Genomic DNA, 8023 nt, shown 5'->3' on the forward strand with positions numbered 1-8023 from the left:
GTGTTAGATCACTAGCTTTTTGTACACGGAATGTGAACTAAACTTGTATTATTACATAAATAATGCAACAACAACACAACTACCTCGTTGGTCGAGTTGTTAGCAAGTTCACCTATGGATCACGAGGTCTTGGGTTCGGTTACCGAGTAAGGTCAAGTTTTTAGATAGGTATTTTTTTTTTACTGACAACAATAACACTGGATTAGATTATTATCTTGTCCAACTCAGTGGCTCGGAGAGTTATAGTCGCTAAGATGATAATAATAAAAATCGTTGGAGCCCTTCATTGGAGTGGGTCATGAATAGACTGCGAATTATGAATACTAAAAATCAGGCACGTATGTAGTTTGACCTCGACTTTTACAAAGCGTTGTGTAGGTATACAGCGTGTAATCGAATTACGAAATACTCTTGAAGGGTGCATCAGTAGGTATAATTCATAAGGAATCACCTGTAAAAACATTATATCAAAAGAAGCATCTTAATTTTTCCATACAAACTGATTCAAAACATTCTAAGTGTTTTTATGAAATCCTAAATAAAAGACCGACCCGCGCAAAGTACCTACCCTAGGCGTCGGGTACCTAATAAAGTAATCAGAGTAACTTGTTTTTTATTTTGAATGTGATTTTAGGGCTGTATCTTATTTCTATTGGTACAAACTATGGCAGTAATTAATCAAAAACTATTAACGTTTCAGTTTAACGCATGAGTCTCAGAGTCAGTAAATAATGTACCTCTAAATCCTTTAAAGTTATATTTGGGTTTTAATTTACACGATGTATACGTATAACTTACAAGCCACTTAAGAGTAAGGTTATTAAATTGTCCCTGATAGTCGATTCCAGTACTATTTTATATACTACTATACATAAAAAATACCTCTATCTATATCAGCTGGACACTTGATACTTGCACGTATATTAATATTTATAATTATATCAATTCAACACGTTCGGTGAACTATAAACTATTAAAGTATAGAAGTAATACCACAATGAAATATCTAATGATGTCTTGAATATAATCTTTCCTTAACTAGGAGTGTATGGATGTGATGACGGTAGATAACATTGCACCTGTCCACTTTATGCATCCGCTGCTCTACCGGCGATGTCGATTGTGTGATTGTGAGCGTTGACAATAGCAATTTAATGGTTTAAAACGATAGCCATCCTCCTTTAAACTATCTGTATCTGGTACTCGCACTTAAAACTTGAATCTTATACAAGGCTAAATATATCTTTAATTTTTTAATTCCGCCCTTGACACCAGAAAAAGACAATGCTGCTTTACCTAAATAAGGTTGGCGATAGTACTACCCCGGATGGGATCTATCACAAAAAGCTCTACCACTGATGGACCCATCATTTTTTTTTATTCTATCAACAAGGCATTCACACCCAAGATCTCGTGATCTTAAATAGTAACTAGTAGACTAATAAGGCAGTTTCACATTATTTTAAAGACAAACTAATTATTAATCAAAGTTCGTTAACAGTAAAAGCGTAAGTAATGTAAGAATACAATTTTGCAATTAAAGAGTGCATTAAAATTTTTAAGCTTTTATCATTATTAAAAGCAATTCCAATTTCGCATGACAAAAAGTTTAAAGAAATTATCTAGAGCGCGCGTTGGGCGGACGGAAAGCGATAACGGCCGGTTAATTTCCTTTGCAAAGTAAAATAATGGATGCCATAAAATAAGAGAGCTAAAAATTTAAATATCATTTTAAGAAATATTAGCCTTAAAATTATAATGCCTTGGAAAGCGTCATAAATTATTTTAAAATGAACTGAAATTAAAAGTTCTTTCTGTAGCCGCCAGTGAATTTAAACATACAATTTTAATTGCTCTGGTAGAGACTGCACCTTGCGTTAAAGTTGTAGTAAAATTAATGTAGGTTTTACTAGTTGCCTATTATGAATGTATACATGCTACATTTATTAGAACTTCATGAATTCACAATGTTAATTCATGATTAAGGGCAACAATCTTGTTGCTTGCCTATTAAGATTGTAATTTGTTATGTTTATGTGGTGTACAATAAAAGTGTATTCATTCATTCATTCATTCATTGTTTCATATTTGGTAAGTATAATAAATCATACGTTAGCTAAATAACTGGTTAAATATGTTGGTACTCACGCAATTTTTACGTATATACACGTCGCGAATAAATCTCTAAAATAAGGTAAATGGCCAGGTCTAAAAGAAGAGCTGCCCATATCACCATGTTTGCTCTAGAAAAGGATAGCTGGCATACGGTACAGGCATCCCCTCTACGGACAGAAGGTTTTGATACACATATTATAATAATTTCTAGTAATAAATATACTACGATATACACGCATCGCTATTTAGCCACAAAGTAAGCGTAGCCTGTGTTATGGGGACTGAGATGACTGATGAATATTTTTATGAATAATATGCATAATTACTTATAATAAACACCAAGGCACTGGTAAAACATTCATGTTCATCACAGACTTTTTCCAGTTGTGGGAATCGAACCCACGGCCTTGGACTCCGAAATAAGAGTCATTGCCCACTGAACCAATCGGCCATCAAAGCTATTATTACAATTGAAAACACATGTAGACGCATTCTTAGATTTCTATACTTCAACCTATCATACCACAATAAGAACGGTTTTCTTGACGAAAACCTTAATAAATTTTATCGCCAATCGACATAGGCAGTCTAAGCCACTTTGTATTTTTAAGAAAGCTGTCAAAAATCACTATAGTTTACATTGAAGATGCCTTGTAATAGTATTTACTGCTGTTAATGTATTTATGATATGTTATAGTATATATTAGTTTATTATTATTATTATATTATGTATTATTTTATTTGTGTAATATAGTTTAAGTATTAGTATGTAGGTATTAGTATGTTTTTTTTTAATATGCACAACCTGCAGTAGGTTGTTATCCTTTTGTTTTCCTTATCTACTAGACTTAGATACTAGACTAAATCGCTTAGCGCTAAATCTTTGTCGGTAGGGTGGTAACTATTCACGGCCGAAGCCTCCCACCAGACCAGAGAGAATTCAGAAATTATACCCGAATTCTCCTGCCCGCAATGAAACCCGGGACCTTCTACTTAAATAATGAACTTTGTTGCAATATATAATAAATAAATTAACACCGCTCGCTCTATAGCACAAATAATGTGATCACCTAAGTAGGGTTCTAGTTAATCAGATTATTATTATAAGCAGACCAGTTGAACGAGTCGCTCGGGCAGTTAGTGGTTACGTGAGAGGTGTAATTACATCCGCTACCAAACAAATAAACAAACTTCGCCACCCGATGACAGTCCGGCGTGCATTCACGACCATGAGAATAATTACAGGACCTGCGCATGTAACAGAACACTAATATTTTGACGCGGTAAAGTATTTTTCTTTTATTGGTTTCTAAGAGAAAAAAATAAAGATACCTGCTAATGAAATGATTTTATCAGGAACACTGAAAATAAGAATGACTTTACGAAAATATGAAAAAAATACCTCATAGAGCAATCAATGGTTTTATTCTGTAAATGATTTTTTTTATTTTGAGCATCCCCAATAAAACCGGTTTCCCTACTATACGATGTCTTAAAATTCAACAATTAAAAAAAAAAATGGCTGCGCCCAAACTGGGTGTGGTGTGTTACATTATATAATTAAAATTATGCTAAAAATTGAATTATAAATGTAACATTATGTATTGTGCTGAATAAGTTGAAGTTGAAATTGAAATGCTATTCTTTTATATAAATATATCGGTATCCTTACTAATATTATAAATGCGAAAGTGTGTTTGTTTGTGTGTTTCTCCTTCCTTCCGCCGCGCCTACGTCGTCGTAACTATAGACAGCTCCTAACGTCGTTAGACAACACAAAAGAGTTTGTGAAACGATTTTTTCTCTAGGAATCATCTAAATCACAAGGCATCCGATTAAGGTGATTCCTAGGTTAAGGCATAAGTAATTTTTTTATTAAAATAGGCTACGTGTATATACTAATATATAAACCTAAGAACATATTCTATTGAACATAACTTATTCGTAAAAATATCATCAATTCTCAGTTTATATTCTACTTTCCCTTGAATCACAAGACGAACGAACGACAAGAACCTCAATGGACACGTCATTACGCCTATATTTATATATATATATTTATCAAGTCTCAGTTTCTGCGGTCACGTGTCCAGACGTAATGACGTGTCCATTGAGCGTCTTGTGGTTCAAGGGAAAGTAGAAGGTACCAGAACACGCGGTAGATCACCGACGGACCAAGTGAAGGCCGCAATCGAGGCTCATCTACATGAATGCGCAAGAAAGGCAACCGTTAGGGAAGAGTGGATTGTAAAGCGAGCCACAACACCTAGATGTCGACCACGACTAGTCTGTCAAGACTGTAACGACTAAGATGAAGAAGAGAGATATCAAATTCCACGGATTTTTACAGCGATTTAATTTCATTCCTTTTGTCGTAGTAGAAGTATAAAGTAAAGATATATTCGAGTACGTACGGATGAATCACAAAGCTCCCAGCTGAGCTCGTCTGGTGTTACTCGTACTATGTGAATGATATTATAATCAATAGTCACCGACAACCGCTTAACATCTCACACTGCATTTAACCACAGCTAGAATATAGCGTTTACGTCAACCTGTAATACTACCCGTGTTACGATAATAAATGCTTATTAAGGAAACTGTGACGGTGGCAGTTAAGTTATCCGCCTAGTTTAGAAAACATAAAACCACCTCCTTAAGCCTTAGGCGCCACTGTACAAGTATGACAGGCTGCGTATATCTGAAATTGTTAAAGGTATAAAACAGTTTCCCTAACCGCTTTTCGGCTGATTTCCGAATACGCGCAAGATATTATTGTGAACAAGTATGTGGCATTATTACCTCTATATAGTAATAATAGTTGACAGAAGAAGCAGGTTGTCTACACATTCGCCTATTAACACAACAGCAATACGCAGGGCATGCAAGGAACACGTCCAACAAAGCCTTGCGCCCTGTGTCCATCAACCTAAGGCGAGGTTGTAAGCCTCATGAGGCTGTAACTATACCGGCAACCACGCCCTTCAGGCCGGAACCAAGCAATAATAATAATAAACTTTATTTACAAACATTACATCCATGTATAAAAAATAATTTAATTTAATTTAATTTAAACATCTTTATACTACATATGTATATTAAAAGAGAATTTAAAAATATAATTTAAAAAAAATTAGAAGAAAAAGGCGACCATCACTAATCATCATCCTCATCTCTGACAGGTAACCTTAACGATAGGAATATACATGAGAGACGGGAAATCGCAATTACTATAAACAATACATAAATTTACACACTAAACTACATACTACTAATAACTAATATAATAAATTATTAAAAGAGAAAAATAAAATAGATATATTTATATATATATATATATACAATAATAAATATTTATATATATTTACTATAGATATATAAATACACATATACGAACAACATAATTATAATGACAAATAGTGATGATGCCTAAAACGGCTTTTGAAAATAGCTAGGTATTTAGAGCGACGGATATTGTCAGGGAGTGCATTCCACAGCGTTGCAGCTTTTATTCTGAAGGATTCCGAGTAATTTTGAGACTTACATTTCATCATTCGGAGAATATTCTCCCTAGCAGATCGCTGAGATCCTTGAGACGGACACAGGCCAAGGAAATGAAAGCGTTGTTTAAGGTAGAGTGGTGTCCAAGGATGAAAAAGAGTAGAATACAGGATTGAAAGGACATGCAGATTACGCCGAATAAACATAAAATTCAAATAATTTGATGTTGTATTACTTAATGAAGACGTATAAGCTATGTTAGACCTATAAGCTATTTGGCATAGGTACCTTCCATTGACAGAGCACTGAGAAAACACCCACCCAGTCCTGCATAAATGGATTTTCTTGTTATTCTGATAGCGTATTCAGAACACCATTTAAGCTTCCATGCATTCTGATCATCACTGATGCGGCTCTTTTTCTAATAATACCATAGAAATGTTTGGTTCGAGCTTCAGCAAACATCAGAGATGGACTACAGAAACGCGGCAGCCCCGTCAACCCTCTGAAACCATTTCTACGACTGGACGCGCAGGTCGTTTTAGGCCCTTCGCGTATATTATATCACCCATGTAAAAAAGTTTGGCAATAAGCTTTAAAAAGTATGAGTTTTTGTAACGTGCGAACCTGCGAGCTAGCATATTGCATCGGACCGCCCCCACTCGCGCCCGCCACGCGCTCCCTTTCGATATCCTTCCATCTGATAAGTCTTCTGTATGTACTCGTACATGCCCCAGATGCTTAAACTCTGTGACTCTTTTACGAGAAATTCCTTTAAGAGTCAATACTGTTTATTATATTTTTCTTATTTGTGCAATTTGGTTCATGTATTTGTATTGCTATTAGTATGTAGGTTTGTAATAATTTTACACCACCTGTCCGCTCTCGCTCATCTTGTCCTAATCCAAAGGTTGCCTGGCAGAGAGCGCTACTAAGCGATAAGGCCGCCTTTTGTATTCTACCTGTCTTTGTATTTCTATTGTTCTTTCATTTTCCTAACTTCATAGTGGTGTACAAAGAAAGAGTTAAATAATAATAATAAACAATAATACTGGGATATTATTGATATGACATTATTATTTCTTGAAAATTAAAAATTCACTTTTCTTTACATTATATGTGATTTTATGTGATGCAGCATAGGATTCACGTATCTTTAGTGATCTCTAGTGAATGAAGCAATGCAAGCAAGTGTAAGCAATGCTGTTTGGCGGCAGAAATAAGCATAGCGGTGATAGAGAGCACTGTCCCAAAAAGCTCTTCAATTATTATGTAGTAGTACCTAGTAGATGTTTTTGGTAGTACGCCTAGTTGGACATTAGGGCTTATTAATTAGCGGAAAATTTTGATCATGATTTAGTATCATGAACTTTATAGTCATGAGTTTCTTTCTCGTTAGATAATATACATATGATTTATAATTACCAAAGTCGAACGAACTCTTCTGTACAGGGTAGACTCAGAGCGAGCGGCGACGGGACGCGACGGGTCGATAACGGCAAATTAAAGCTGCCCACCCACCCAGTCTGCTTCAGAAATATAGTTAAAGGGAAAATTGTTCTACACAAAGTGTTGATTAAAAAATTACAAAGGCGTCGGGATTCTCGCAACAACTTGATGAACGCGATGCGTCGTCAGAAGTGCCTCTATATTGCGAGTTTTGAATTAAAGGACGTGACCATAGAGTGTTATTATGACGTTTTGTTTTGTGGAGCTTTTAATGCATTGCATATAAATTTGCAGTTACATAGGCAGTCCGGAATAAATAAATGATCCTTCACTTATTTATTACGAAACTAGCTGGTGCCCGAGTTCTTCGTCCGCGCTTATTACGGTTTTTTATTAATCCCGTGGGAACCGTTTGTTTTCCTGGGATACACTAACTTCCTTAGTCCTTTTAACTAACTCTATGCAAGAAATTAAGTTGATTGGTTACTTAGTTAGGGCCTAAAAAAGTGGCAAACAAACAAACATACTATCGCATGTATAATATTAGTAAGGATAATTTACAGACAATTAAGTTCGTAATCGCTGCTTTTGTTTTCGTTAGAACTTGTAACAGACATACATTGGCTTATGGATAAGTAAGCTGGCGTAGATTAAATAAATATATTAATAAGTACTAAATTAGTAAATATACTAAAAACACTAATACACATAGGTACAAAACTTACTTCGCGCAGTTTACCAATAATTTTACTAATTTATTAGGTTTAGTATACTACATCTGATGAATTAGATGTCAAATTATAAATCAAATTTAGTGTTTTGTATGTGTATTAGTGTAAAATATTTTCTTCTACCTGATCTTAGTAGTTGGCTCGATTGCGATTGACGTGACGTTGCCGAACCTGCCAACAACGGCGCGTTTTTAAGAACCAGTTGAATGTCGATATCAGCTCCCGCG

Source organism: Pararge aegeria, chromosome 2 (genome assembly GCF_905163445.1).
Source record: "Pararge aegeria chromosome 2, ilParAegt1.1, whole genome shotgun sequence".
Classification (NCBI taxonomy): Eukaryota; Metazoa; Arthropoda; class Insecta; order Lepidoptera; family Nymphalidae; genus Pararge; species Pararge aegeria.